The sequence below is a fragment of the Rhinatrema bivittatum genome, chromosome 7, assembly GCF_901001135.1.
Source record: "Rhinatrema bivittatum chromosome 7, aRhiBiv1.1, whole genome shotgun sequence".
NCBI classification, from domain to species: Eukaryota; Metazoa; Chordata; class Amphibia; order Gymnophiona; family Rhinatrematidae; genus Rhinatrema; species Rhinatrema bivittatum.
Genome location: NC_042621.1, coordinates 286,338,284 through 286,354,036, shown reverse-complemented (window position 1 = coordinate 286,354,036; position 15,753 = coordinate 286,338,284). Strand labels below are relative to the sequence as shown.

The following is a 15,753-nucleotide window of genomic DNA, read 5'->3' as shown; positions in this document are numbered from 1 at the left end:
CCCAACGGGAAAAGGTGAATAGTGGAGTGCACCAGGGATCTGTTCAGGGATCAATGCTTTTTAATATATTTACAAATGACCTGGAAATGGGAACAACAAGTGAGGTGATCAAATTTGCCGATGACACAAAATTATTCAAAGTTGTTAAATCACATGAAGATTGTGAGAAATTGCAAGAGGACCTTGCAAAACTGGAAGACTGGGCATGCAAATGAAATTTAATGTGAAGAAGTACAAAGAGATGCACTTAGGAAAGAGTAACCCAAATTATAGCTACACAGTGCAAGGATCCACATTAGGGAGTCACCACTCAGGAAAAGGATCTAGGTGTCATTGCTGAAAATATGATGAAATCTTCTGCTCAGTGTGCAGCAGCAGCCAAGAAAGCAAATAGAATGCTAGGGATTATTAGGAAAGGAATGGAGAATGAAACATAGAATATCATAATGCCTCTGTATTGCTCCATGGTGAGACCTCATCTTGAGTATTATGTGCAGTTCTGGCCACCACATCTCAAAAAAGATATAGCAGAATAGGAAAGGTAGAGAGAAGGCCAAACAAAATAATAAAGGGGATGGAGCAATTCCCCTATGAAGAAAGGTTCAAGAGTTTAGGACTGTTCAGCTTGGAGAGTTGAGATGCCTGAGGGGAGATGTGATAAGAGGTCTATAAAATAATGAGTGGAATGGAATGAGTAAAAGTACAAAAACCAGGGAACACACAAGGAAGTTACTAGGTAATACATTAATACATTTAAAACTAATAAGAGAAAATATTTTATTACTCAACGCATAATTAAGCTCTGGAATTCGTTGCCAGAGGATGCGTGTAGCTGCATTTAAAAAAGGTTTGGGCAAGTTCCTGGAGGAAAAGTCCATTAATAATTATTCAGGTAGAGTTGCAGAAATCCTCTGCTTATTCTTGGGATAAGCAGCTTGTAATCTATCTACCCCTTGGGATCCTGCCAGGTACTTGTGACCTGAATTGGCCACTATTGGAAACAGGATACTGGACTTAATGGACCTTTGGTCTGACCCAGTATGGCAAATCTTATGTTCTTATGTTCTTAAATATTCCCCACTAATATTAATTATTTTATTTTTTTAAGTTTTTTAACCTGCCATAACAAATCAGTGCTCTCTACATATATAATCATAAAAACATAACACAAATAACACCTACACTCAGTAAAAACAGATCCACATAAAATATATATATAAACAACACCACATAACACATACCCACCTGCCAACATAACTATTCCATTACAATCCCCCAACATCTCCTTCCCCTCCCTCCATGTGGCATTTATCTCCTCTAAAATAAAAACTGGCGAGAAGTACTGGACTTGATGGACCTTAGGTCTGACCCAGTATGGCAAATCTTATGTTCTTAAGTTCTTATGTTCTTAAATATTCCCCACACCTTCAGTTCTAACATTAATTATTTTATTTTTTTAAGTTTTTAACTTGCCATAACAAATCAGTGCTCTCTACATATATAATCATAAAAACATAACACAAATAACACCTACACTCAGTAAAAACAGATCCACATAAATGAAGTACAAAGAGATGCACTAGGTATGATGTACATTCTCCATCAAAGAGATGTACAAAGAGATGTACATTCTATTGAAGTACAAAGAGATGCACTTAGGAACGAATAACCCAAATTATAGCTACACAGTGCAAGGTTCCACATTAGCAGTCACCACTCAGGAAAAGGATCTAGGTGTCATCGCTGAAAATATGATGAAATCTTCTGCTCAGTATGCAGAGATGCACTAGGTATGATGTACATTCTCCATCAAGTACAAAGACTTGATGGAGAAGTCCATCAAGTCTTTGTACTTCTTTTGTAACTCCAAAAAAAGAGACCACATTACACCAACTCTTATTGAACTTCACTGGCTACCAATACAATCACGAATACTATTCAAAACACTTTCCCTCATCCATAAAAGCCTTATAAATGAAAACCTCCACTGGATCAACCCGCCTCTCCTCCCCCACACGTCCACAAGACCCACTCGCCCTGCCCTCCAAGGAACACTCCGCACGCCCTCAATCAAATCCACCAAACTTACCTCCACTATGAACAGAGCCTTTTCCCTTGCTGGCCCTACCCTCTGGAACTCCTTACCTCCAGACTTACGCACTGAGACCTCCACTCCCAAATTCAAGAAAAAACTAAAAGCATGGTTGTTCCTTCAAGCATACCCCTCACAATCCTCCACGAAGAATTCCCAAATTCCTAAATTCCTTTGATTTGAACCTCTGAGTTATCCTCATCTTTTGAACCTCTGAGTTATCCCCGTCATCCTCAACCTCTGGTAACCCCCCCCCCCCCTGTTTACCCTAGTATTATTACCTTTCCCTTCTCCATTCATTTTCCCACCATCCACCCTTTTTCCTATTTTACCCCAGTTTACTCCCCGGCCTCTAATGTTCCTCTCTTTGCGCCCCTCGTTCCTCTGTTTATTCTCCTTGTTCAGAATTGTGTTTGTGATACTTTCATTGAGCTCACTCACGATCCTCTCCTCTTGATTCTTATTTAAACAATTTTTCAGCTCAGACGCTGTTCTTACCTCCTTGTAATTGATCCAATAGTGTCGCTCTGGAATGACCATGAACTGCTGTACATTTTGTATTATAGTTCACCTTATCTAGCATTCTAGCTCATTAGCTTTATATGTAACACATAGCTCCTCGAATTTAACATTTAGTTATTCTACTGTTCCTTATAATTGTTACTGTTCCATGTAAGGGCTCTGCCTATATGTAAATGGCTCTGCCTAAATGTTCCTAGTTATATGTAAACCGATACGATGTGCAAACGGCTATCGGTATAGAAGAAACTCTAAACAAACAAACAAATAAATAAATAAGTAAGTAAGTAGATAGTAATAGAAGCACTTATCACAGGACCCTACGGTTACCCACATAAGGGAATCACATTCATGCTCCTCTAGTAAATATTATCCAAATTTAGGCTCTTAGGTAGAAAACTAAAATCCAGAACCTCCAAGGGTAGCATTCTCTGAAATGCTCCCTGTTCCACGTGCAGGTCACCAGAGGCAGGCAGAGCTCCGGAGTCTCAATTCATGGATGAGACGATGGTGCAAGGAAGAAGGATTCAGTTTTGTTAGGAACTGGGGAACGTTTTGGGGAAGGGGGAGTCTCTTCTGAAGGGATGGGCTCCACCTTAACCAGGGTGGAGCCAGACTGCTGGCGCTAACCTTTAAAAAGGAGATAGAGCAGCTTTTAAACTAGAACAAAGGGGAAAGCCAACAGTCACTCAGCAGCGCATGGTTCAGAGAGTATCTTCAAAGGATATTAATGATGCATTAGAATTAGGGCATCCCGACAGTGAGGTTCCAATAATAAGAAAAGTAGTCCAAGTGCCTGTAACTAAAAACTCACCTAAGCTAAAAAATTCTAACTTATCCCTATCAATTAAAAAGCAGAATGAAAATACAAACAAAAAACAAACTTTGAAATATTTGTATGCTAATGCCAGAAGTCTAAGAAGTAAGATGGGAGAATTAGAATGTATAACAGTGAATGATGACATAGACTTAATTGGCATCTCAGAGACATGGTGGAAGGAGGACAACCAATGGGACAGTGCTATACCGGGGTACAAATTATATCGCAATGACAGAGAGGAGCACCCAGGAGGCAGTGTGGCACTTTATGTCCGGGATGGCATAGAGTCCAACAGGATAAACATCCTGCATGAGACTAAATGCAAACTTGAATCTTTATGGGTAGAAATCCCTTGTGTGTCGGGGAAGACTATAGTGATAAGAGTCCACCTGGTGAAGATGGTGAGACGGAAAGTGAAATGCTAAGAGAAATTAGGGAAGCTAACCAAATTGGTAGTGCGGTAATAACGGGAGACTTCAATTACCCCAATATTGACTGGGTAAATGTATCATCGGGATAAGCTAGAGAGATAACGTACCTAGATGAAATAAACGATAGCTTTATGGAACAATTGGTTCAGGAACCGACGAGAGAGGGAGCAATTTTAGATCTATTTCTCAGTGGAGCACAGGATTTGGTAAGAGAGGTAACAGTGGTGGGGCTGCTTGGCAATAGTGATCATAATATGATCAAATTTGAATTAATGACTGGAAGAGGAACAGTATGCAAATCCACGGCTCTCGTGCTAAACTTTCAAAAGGGAAACTTTGATAAAATGAGAAAAATTATTAGAAAAAAACTGAAAGGAGCAGTTACAAAAGTAAAAAGTGTGCAAGAGGCGTGGTCATTGTTGAAAAATACCATTCTGGAAGCACAGTCCAGATGTATTCCACACATTAAGAAAGGTGGAAAGAAGGCAAAACTATTGCCAGCATGGTTAAGGGGGGAGGTGAAAGAGGCTATTTTAGCCAAAAGATCTTCATTCAAAAATTGGAAGAAGGATCCAACAGAAGAAAATAGGATAATGCATAAACATTGGCAAGTTAAATGTAAGACATTGATAAAACAGGCTAAGAGAGAATTTGAAAAAAAGTTGGCCGTAGAGGCAAAAACTCACAGTAAAAACTTTTTAAAATATATCCGAAGCAGAAAGCCTGTGAGGGAGTCAGTTGGACTGTTAGATGATCGAGGGGTTAAAGGGACACTTAGAGAAGATAAGGCCATCGCGGAAAGGTTAAATGATTTCTTTGCTTCGGTGTTTACTGAAGAGGATGTTGCGGAGGTACCCGTACTGGAGAAGGTTTTCATGGGTAATGATTTAGATGGACTGAATCAAATCACGGTGAACCTAGAAGATGTGGTAGACCTGATTGACAAACTGAAGAGTAGTAAATCACCTGGACCGGATGTTATACACCCCAGAGTTCTGAAGGAACTAAAAAATGAAATTACAGACCTATTAGTAAAAATTTGTAACCTATCATTAAAATCATCCATTGTACCTGAAGACTGGAGGATAGCAAATGTAACCCCAATATTTAAAAAGGGCTCCAGGGCAATCCGGGAAACTACAGACCGGTTAGCCTGACTTCAGTGCCAGGAAAAATAGTGGAAAGTGTTCTAAACATCAAAATCATAGAACATATAGAAAGACATGGTTTAATGGAACAAAGTCAGCATGGCTTTACCCAGGGCAAGTCTTGCCTCACAAATCTGCTTCACTTTTTTGAAGGAGTTAATAAACATGTGGATAATGGTGAACCGGTAGATGTAGTATACTTTGATTTTCAGAAGGCATTTGACAAAGTTCCTCATGAGAGGCTTAAGAACATAAGATTGCCATGCTGGGTCAGACCAAGGGTCCATCAAGCCCAGCATCCTGTTTCCAACAGAGGCCAGAATCCTGTTTCCAACAGAGGCCAAAACCAGGCCTTAAGAACCTGGTAATTACCTAAACACTAAGAAGAACCCATGCTACTGATGCAATTAATAGCAGTGGCTATTCCCTAAGTATAATTGATTAATAGCCATTAATGGACTTCTCCTCCAAGGCTTCTAGGAAAAGTAAAAAGTCATGGGATAGGTGGCGATGTCCTTTCGTGGATTGCAAACTGGCTAAAAGACAGGAAACAGAGAGTAGGATTAAATGGACAAGTTTCTCAGTGGAAGGGAGTGGGCAGTGGAGTGCCTCAGGGATCTGTATTGGGACCCTTACTTTTCAATATATTTATAAATGATCTGGAAAGAAATACAACGAGTGAGATAATCAAATTTGCAGATGATACAAAATTGTTCAGAGTAGTTAAATTACAAGCGGATTGTGATACATTATAGGAGGACCTTGCGAGACTGGAAAATTGGGCATCCAAATGGCAGAAGAAATTTAATGTAGATAAGTGCAAAGTGATGCATATAGGGAAAAATAACCCATGCTATAGTTACACAATGTTAGGTTCCATATTAGGAACTACCATCCAGGAAAAAGATCTAGGCATCATAGTGCTGCAGCAGTCAAAAAAGCCAACAGAATGTTAGGAATTATTAGGAAGGGAAGGGTTAATTAAATAAAAAATGTCATAATGCCTCTGTATCTCTCTATGGTGAATACTGTGTACAATTCTGGTTGCCGCATCTCAAAAAATATATATTTGCGATGGAGAAGGTACAGAGAAGGGCAACCAAAATGATAAAGGGGATGGAATAGTTTCCCTATGAGGAAAGGCTGAAGAGGTTAGGGCTGTTCGGCTTGGAGAAGACACGGTTGAGGGGGGATATGATAGAGGTCTTTAAGATCATGAGAGGTCTTGAATGAGTAGATGTGAATCGATTATTTACACTTTCGGATAATAGAAGGACTAGGGGGCATTCCATGAAGTTAGCAAGTAGCACATTTAAGACTTATCTGAGAAAATTATTTTTCTCTCAACACACAATTAAGCTCTGGAATTTGTTGCCAGAGGATGTGTTTAGTGCAGTTAGTGTAGCTGGGTTCAAAAAAGGTTTGGATAAGTTCTTGGAGGAGAAGTCCATTAACTGCTATTAAATCAAGTTTACTTAGGGAATAGCCACTGCTATTAATTGCATCAGTAGCATGGGATCTTCTTGGTGTTTGGGTAATTGCCAGGTTCTTGTGGCCTGGTTTGGCCTCTGTTGGAAACAGGATGCTGGGCTTGATGGACCCTTGGTCTGACGCAGCATGACAATTTCTTATGTTCTTACGTATGGCAGTCATATTAGAAAAATCCAAAGAAGATTGAAATTCAAACACTTTTATTCCATCCCATCTTCTTACAATATATGGTAGCATATAATATATTCTAGAGACCTGAGGAATTAAATTTTCAGGTACATTAAACATTTCCGAAAGATATCTTATAAGCATTTCTAAAGGTGTTACACATTTTTGTTTAGAGAAATTAATCAGACATAATTTCTTATGTTGAAATGAGTTCTCAAGTGCTTCAACCCTATATTGAATCGGGGATTGACTTTTCACCAGTGAGATCCCCAAGTCCTGTACTGCTGATGCCGTGCTTTCTAAGGTTTCAACTTTTTGATGGAGGATGGATATAGACCTTTGGTTGCCCTGTACTTGACCAGAGAGAGAGACTGGCATTGTGAAAAAAAGAGAGACATTATTAACTGCATACCACAGGCCTTCCAAGGAAACTACACTAGGCCTTACCAAAGGAGGAAAAGCTGTCGCTAGAGAGGCCAAAATAGGAGGTTGAAAAGCAATTCCTTCAGTCACTGGAGCATCAGAGCAATGAGCTGTATCTCCAGGTTGCCTCGCGGCAGGTGAACGTCCCTCCATAGAGCCTTCAGACACTCTCCGACCCGATTGTTAAACTCCACTGACCTTTGTTGCAGGGAGAATGTCATCCGACTGAGACAGCGAGCCCCGGATTTCTAAAGGCTCATCGCACACAGCCTAGGGCTGAAGCGGAGGCTCTCACTGCCCTGGGCAGAAAGAGGTCTCAGCGTTTGGGGAGACCGCGAGGACAACCTCCTCACAGCTCCCAACCACAGCACTTTGGGGCAGATCTGAGTCCCGGCAGACGCTGACCGCGATACGAAATAGTCCATCGGGCCAAATCGGGAAGGAGCAGGATACATTCTAGCCTTCCCCTTCCTTCAGGTGAGGGACGCAGTCTTCAGCAGCATTCCCCCATCTTGACTCCTCCCTAGCCAGAACTAATTTACCCTGCCAGCTCAACTCTACTTCTTTGAGTCCCAGAAAAAAGGTGGCAGGATGCTGTTCTGGGTCCTTCCTCCAGAAACTAAGCCTTAGATAACAAGAGATGCAAAAAAAAGAGGTTGAATTCATTTAACACAAGCTTGAAACTTACTTACTTACTTTATTTATTTAGCATTTTTATATACCGATATTCATGTAAAAAATTACACATCACTTCGGTTTACAATAGAACATGAACTGGCATGTAAGAATGCTTTTACATCACAACAAGGGATACATTAAACTGGGATCAACCGGGGAAAAGAAGAATGGGCTCTTCCGGAGAGCCGGAGGATAAAGAACTGAACAAATTGGGTCGGATTTTAAATGCCCTGCGCGCGCCGGCGCGCCTATTTTGCATAGGCCGCCGGCACGCGCACAGCCCTGGGACGCACGTAAGTCCCGGGGCTTCATAAAAGGGGCGGGGAGGGGGTGTGTCGGGGGGGTGGTTTGGGGCGGGACTGGGGGCGTGGTGCCGCCCCCGGGGCGTGGTCAAGGCCTTCGGACCAGCCCCTGGGTCGGGTGATGGTGCGCCAGCAGCTGGCTGGCGCGCGCAGATTTACGTCTGCTTTCAGCAGGCGTAAATCTGCCAACAAAAGGTAGGGGGGGTATAGATAGGGCCGGGGGGTGGGTTAGGTAGGGAGGGGAAGGTGCGGGGGGGGGGGGTGTGGAAAGAAAGTTCCCTCCGAGGCCGCTCCGATTTCGGAGCGGCCTCGGAGGGAACAGGCAGCACGCGCCGGGCTCGGAACAGGCAAGGAGAGAGGGAACAAGGGGGCTGGCTTAGGGAGCAGAGTGCTGCTCTCATTGCTGTCTGCTCCAGGTTCACCTCCTCTCCTCCTCTTCCTTGCAGGCAGCCTGGTTGGGAGGGGCTGGAGCTGACTGCCCCTGCCTGTGAAGCTCCAATGAAGTGGTGTTAACTCGGCTCTGGGCTGTTCCTTCACAAATTAAGCCTTGTAGAAGTACAAAGGAGTGGACACTTAATCGAACCAAGCTATTCCATGTTTTTATTTCTACTACAGTTTCAAAGGAATTCTGGAATACATTTTTCACTTGGTAAGTTGTGGGGTAGGATGTGCGGATACATGGAACAAATGGCTGGTTTAATGCATTTTACTTCAAGGCTATAAAGAAACGAAAAGGTGAGCATTTTGGAAGGCAGTGCAGACTTTATATGGCCACTCTTGATTCTGAAACAAAGCATTATTATTGCTTTATACTAATTCAGGCTAACAAATAAGCTTAACCACTGTTAACTATGGCTGCTTTTAATCATTTATATAGCAGTACAAGATGAACCCAGTGGTTGTGCAGTCCCTGCTTCACAGGGCTTACATTCTAGTTCCAGACACACAGGCAAGACCAGTACGAGCTGGAAAATAAAGGAAACGACAGCAGCGTCTTAATGTTTGGAAGGTTTGCTGCAGATGCAGCGGTTAGGGGGAGGGCTGGCCTTGGAAAGAGGAAGGATAGAGGAATGATTAGGAAGCAAAGAAATGAAGAAATGGTGTTGAGCTATGCTGAGCTTATCCTGCTAGTGATCTCCCAGAATTCTGGACAGGAGTCAGTCTATGCAATTCTCCAGCTTCTGAAAGTCTGCATTAACACACACAACACACACACCAAAAAACACAGCCCACGGCTGGGTGGGTGGAGCTCTTACTTATTAAGCTTTATTCCCATAGACACAGACTGAGGGAAAAAAAGCCTTAGTACATCAGGCCCTAAGTGAGGAAATTTAGCATATACCCTATCCGGCCCTCTTTTAAAAAAAAACCAACAATTTAAGCTACTGGTAACCAGGAAAACCCTAAGCGATTGACTCCTTAACATGGAGAACCTTCTCCAGGTCTCATTGCTCCCCCTCCCCCATTTTATATTTCACAGGATGTAAATAGCTTGCTTCTCTATGCATTAATTATCTTGATTTTTAGTTTAGAGAACAACTCAAGAGCATGTTATGTGGATAGGAACGCAACCTGTTTCCCAGCATGAGAAGGATTAGGTCTGCTCCCCTAAGGTGGAGAATAAACTGAACAGGAGAAATTCAGTCTACGGTGGGAAATTAAACCCCTAAAGGGGTTTAATTTCCCACCGAAGACTGAATTTCTTTGTGTGGCGGAGGCATCCAGGTCATGATACTTCGAACTGGGTCCCAGGATGACTGACATTGATTAATTCATTTCTAGCCCCTTTAAAAGCAATCAAATAGTTTCTAGCCTTTGCTCTCCCTGGCTTGGTTTTCTGTCTTTTCCCAGTAATCTTTCTTCCTGTTTGTTCAAGTTAGATGACTCTTAGCATCAGATCAACGAATGGAAAATAAAAAAAATCCTCCTTTGCCAAAAACTCGCAAGTTAACTTTCCTTGCACAATTCTGAATTGGTGCATCTTGTGCTCAAGACTGAAATTTCCTGCTGCTTCTGGCAAGGAAAAAAAAAATCCATAGGGAACAAAAAAGCACCATGCAAGCAAAAATGGAATGAAATAAAAGGTCTTGCATCATGGCCCCTCTAGGTATAAAAGAAATATCATTAGATGAATGTATATCATGTTTATTAAAATCACTTCGTCGCAGCCAGAGTGGAAAATTCAGAGCACACTGGCTATCAACAATGAGCTTAAGTATCAAGAGAGATGTCTCCGCATGCAGGCAACGCCCTTGTTTACGTCCCATCCATTTAAAAACCCTATAAACATGCCACATTTCAACAAACAATAAAATGAGTTTTAATCTTTATAACATTTTCCAGATGCTCCTGCTGTTCCGTGAAAACCAATTCTTTTTATTTACAGCAGTTTTGGCATGAAAGTGAATACGGTGCCCTGACATGATCAAACCATGCCATGTATTTTACTTGTGGGAAGTTCCTGGTGAAGAAATCCTGTTTATTTAGAAAACAGAGTCTGAAATTATGGCTACTAATTGCCAAGCAAAGGATGCAATAGTTCATAAGATGATGCTAACTTTTTTTTTCACAGGCCTAAGGGACAGGATTCTGTCTAGTAGGATCATCTAATTATGGTGCGCCTGGGTGTCAGTACATGTGTACCATAGGGTAAATGCCATCACGAAAAAGAGCGGATTAATTTTGGGCAGGGAGCCAGGTATTTAACGCACTTTTCCTTGGTCTCCTGTTCAGGATCTCCTAGTGATTCTGACAAAGCCATGCAAAACACCACAAAATGACTATAGATTATAGTGTTGGAGAGTTTCTTCTCTAGCTCTGGTGCAGTGTAGGTTATAAAATTAAACTCCTCACATGCTAACACTTATCACGGCTAAAGCATGCAATCTGCTTTAAGTTGGGAAAACACCCAGATATGGCAGCCTGCCCGTCCAGCAGGGCCAGATGTACTGAAAACCGCCCTTCTAGGATTTCCCTCCCTATTAGGTGTCTCCAAAGACCGAGAGAAGTATAGGGGAAAACCTGATAGTATGATATAAGGGGGGTATGTGAAAATGTCTCTTCCCTATTGAGACTTAAGAATTGGGTGGCAAAGTGACTTACTCAGTAAGTCTCCCGGTGGCAGGGAGGGGAAGCAGAGGTAGAATAGGACGGGGTAAGTCATGAATTTGGCCAAGTAACCTTTTACAAATATTTTTATTAATGACAGCCAGTAATAAATCTGTCACTCTTAAAAACAAAACGCATTACTTTCATTCACTTCTATTTTTTCAGAATACCAAAAAATTGAAATATAACTTCAAGCAATGAAATGCATAACAAAGAATATTAAGTATTGTATCAAGTCACCTTGTCAGATAAGTGTTATTTATACTTTCACCCTAACTTTTTAGGTATATTTTTTTCAGTTTTTATATGCAGACCTCAGAACTGATACTTTGTGTGCTGTTATTGTCTTTTCATTCTAGATGGTTACTACAAATGTGTAGATACAGACTTATTCCGGTTACAGGAACGTTCTTAAGGTATTCTTATTTTATTTTATTTAACCTTGTTAATGTCTTTTTTTTATTTTGTTGTATCTTTTGTTGTCTTTCTGAAGCAAGCCTATATGAGATTTTCTGTGTGTACACATTTAACTTTTCTTTTATAGTGTCTCAATGTCCTTTAGAGTGCATTGCTGGGGTTCGTTGAACTTTTGACTCTCTCAGTCTTTAACCTACTATTTAACTCTTTAAAAATCAAAAAGAGAGACAGACTCCCTGTCACGATTAAATCTTCCGAAATCTAAATATTACGTGTTCCCTCTTGTCACTCGTAGTGGAACTGAAGCCTCTAGCTAAGAAAATAAATAATTGCAAATACCCTAACTGGGCAAGAATTATAGTGGGTGCCAAAAAAAAAAATAATTCTATCTGTTTGCTAGAGAGTGACTTTTATGTTTTATTTTTTATTGTTTCTTTTAGTTTAGAGGTGAATTTTGAGAATCATGCAGTTAGTGCTTTCTCTTTAGCCAGTCAAGTTTTCTTGTGGACAGTCTCTCTTCACTCTTATAGTACATGTTCTCTCTCTCTCTCAAATCAAAGTTTCACATATTTAGACACTCGTCTATTTCATCTGTTATTTTTACCTGTCACTAATGCTTACTTGTATCATAGAAAAAATTCTACTAATTTAAATATTCATGCATTAAACATTTACACACCCACATTCATTCTATTATTCTTGCCAGTTTGTTTTTTTTTAACTCTCGGAGCAGATTCTCCTTAAATGTGAGAGGAGCACCTGTGCAAGCACTTCTTCTCTTGTTGAGATCTGCCCAGGTTCTCCTGGCTTTTTCCAGCTGTCTCTGAGTATCATTGGCTCTCTGTATCAACGCTCAATGATGTCCCCAGGACTATTTTTTTTTTTATATATATAGCTATCAGATGTTCCTTTATTAGCTATGGTTTTGTTCTTCTTTTAATAGCAGTTACCTAAGGGATTCTTTAGAAAATTTTCTATAATTTTTCTCTTAGTGACTTTATGTAATATTTATAATCCTTTTTGCGCTTTGGAGTTTATTACGCTGACCTATTCACATGTTAGGGAAGCTGTCGCTACCAGTGGCCTAGCCAGGGAGGGGGGCAGGGGGGATCCCATCTGGCGGCAGAAGAAGAAGCCCGCAGCCACCAGGGGCGCCTATCCAGCCCAGCAGCAGAAGAGGAGGAGGCCCACTGCTCCTGGAGGCACCTGTCTCTCCCGGTGGCAGAGGTGGAGGAGGTCCGCGACCTAACTGAAGGAGATGGACTGGAGCCAGAGCCTGCCCACATGTGTTTATGTGGAGAAGAGGGAGGGGAAACAGCATGTGTGTGTATATGTATGAAGCAGAGGCAATGAAGCCAGCCTGTGTGTGTCTAGAGGAAAGGGAGTGGAGCCAGCACCTATGTGTGTGTGTGTGTGTGTGTGTGTGTGTGTGTGTGTGGAGGAGAGGGAGTGGAGCCAGCACCTATGTGTGTGTGTGTGTGTGTGTGGAGGAGAGGGAGTGGAGCCAGCACCTATGTGTGTGTGTGTGTGTGGGGAGGAGAGGGAGTGGAGCCAGCACCTATGTGTGTGTGTGTGTGTGTGTGGAGGAGAGGGAGTGGAGCCAGCACCTATGTGTGTGTGTATGTGTGTGTGGAGGAGAGGGAGTGGAGCCAGCACCTATGTGTGTGTGTGGAGGAGAGGGAATAGAGCCAGTGTATGTGTGTGGAAGAGAGGGATAGAGCCAGCGTGAGTGTGCCCAAGAGAGAGTGAGCCAGAGTGTGTGTGAGCCTGAGAGAGAAGGAGCCCGTCAGCTTTTGTGTGTCTGTGAGCATGTGTGAGTTTTGAAACAGTGCTTGTGTATCAGTTTGAGCATGAGGATGAATGTAAACATAGAAATGACGGCAGAAAAGGACCAAAGGTTCCACCAGTCTGCCCAGCAAGCTTATGCCAGTATCTGCTGCACTGTGCCGGTGATCCCCATGCTTATCAGTTTACCAGACCGTAAAGATCAGGCCCTCCGATGCTGTTTGAATCCAATTTCCCTTAACCCTTGCTGTGGAAGCAGAGAGCAATGATGGAGCTGCATCCAAAGTATTAGGCTCAGTGATTAAGGGTAGTAAAAGCTGCATTAGCAAGCTACCCCCATGTTTATTTATTCCCCAAACTGTAAAAGTCAGGGCCCTTTTCTGCTTTTCCCACTGCAGTTGAAGCAGAGAGCAATAATGGAGTTGCATTAACAGTATCAAGGCTTATTTGTTAAGGGTAGAAACTACCATACCAGCAAGCTACCCCCATGCACTCTTTTTCCTTCATTTCCACCTCTAGCCTTTAGGAATCCACAGTGTTTATTCCAGGCCTCTTTGAATTCTTTCACTGTTTTCTTCTTCACCACCTCCTCCGGAAGGACATTCCAGGCATCTACCACCCTCTCCATGAAGAAATATTTCCTGACATTGGTTCTGAGTTGTCCTCCCTGGAGTTTCATTTCATGACCTCTAGTTCTATTGATTTCTTTCCAGCGGAAAAGATTTGATGATTGTGCATCATTAAAACCTTTTCAGGTGTCTGAAGGTCTGTATCATATCTCCCCCTGCACCTCCTCTCCTCCAGGGTATACATATTCAGGTCCTTCAGCCTCTCCTCATAAGTCTTCCAATGCTGACCTCTCACCATTTTGGTCGCTCTTCTTTGGACCACCTCTATCCTGACTTTATCCTTTTTGAGATATGGGCACCAGTACTGAACGCAGTACTGCAGGTGAGGCCTCACCAAGGACCTGTACAAGGGCATCACCACCTCCTTTTTCTTACTGGTTATTCTCTATGCAGCCCAGCATTCTTCTGGCTTTAGTTATTGCCTTGTCACGTTGCATTGATGCACACGGCAGAGTTCTCTGACACGGGTCGGCGCTTTGAAAATCTTCGGCAGGTGGAGATCATCCTAGAGTAAGCATTTTTTTCTTCTTTGAAAACGTGTAAAAGATCAGATGGCTGCCTCTTTCGCCATTCTTTCCTTCTTGGCACCAAAGTTAGACCGGGAGGAAAGAATGGCGAAAGAGGTAAGGCTAGAATGGAGAAAATGGAACTTCTCTTCCGTGCTCAAACCCTGACGCTGATACCCTGTCGGGTAAGGGTTGCCTTGGTGACCTGGTTGCCGAAAAGGTCGGTGCCTTTTCTGGATGGGCTTTCTTCAGCGGCTCAGACAATGGTGAGGTCGATGATTTTGCTCCCTCGATGGTCTGAGACTTTCGATGCCAGTGGTGATGTTTATCTCTACGATCCCCTCGATCCTGAGGGAAAGTAGAGGGTGTCAAAGGCTGAGAAGTTGTCGATGCCGGACGGTCACCAGCCGGAGTTCGATGCTGGCGTGAAGTTGAGAGTGCCGGCTCTGACGACGTCGATGCAATAGACGGCGTCGGGGTTTAAACACGGAAGAGAAATTCCATTTTCTCCATTCTGACGGCATGGATGTTGAAAGGTTAATCCTTCAGCCACTTAACCTTTCTGAACCAGTTTCCCGTGTCCTGATTGCTTCACGGAAGCCTTCCACGAGAAAATTGTATTCTTACAAATGGACCAGGTCCCTTGACCCTTTTACCTGTCTAATCACGAAGTTTCTGGACTAGCTCTGTGTTAGGTTCTTGCTACGGAGTTAGCAGTCTTGTTAGGTTCTAGCTCCTACAGAGGGAGGAGTTAGCAATCTATAATGAATTAGCTCCTACGGGAGGAAGAGTTAGCAATCTGTTATGAAACGGCTCCTGAGGAAGGAGAAGTTAGCAATCTGTTAGGATCTTGCTAGGGAGTTAGCAATCTTGTTATGCTTTGGCTCCTGTGGAGGGAGGAGTTAACAAACTGTATGGGTTTAGACTGCAGAGTAGCAATCTGATATGAGTCTGTTGCTGAAGACTCCTGATGGAGAAGAAGTAGCAATCTGTTACCAGCGGAGTGCTTGGAGAAGGCACTCAGCTGTAGAGGGATGTAGATAGGTGGATCCTTGAGCCGATGACAGCGCCCCCAGGAGGATATCCTGAGAGGGACCACCGGCTAGGCTTGAGTACGGAGACAGACACAGATAATTCTTTTATTAGATAGGTTAGTAGAACCACCAGAGGTGGCAGTAGTGAGCTGAAAAGCCCAGCAGGGCTGAAGTCCCTCAGGTACTGGAACAGCGATCCCAG

At 42.6% G+C, this 15,753-nt stretch overlaps 1 long non-coding RNA gene across 2 annotated transcripts in view; it reads left to right on the top strand.

Annotated features, from left to right (window-relative positions):
* The window catches only part of LOC115094922, an 81,435-nt gene that overhangs the window by 10,143 nt on the left and 55,539 nt on the right, over positions 1-15,753 (top strand). For both annotated transcript variants that reach the window (XR_003857633.1, XR_003857634.1), the window contains exon 2: positions 11,540-11,596. This is a non-coding gene — a long non-coding RNA (uncharacterized LOC115094922). The remainder of the gene's footprint in view (positions 1-11,539; positions 11,597-15,753) is intronic.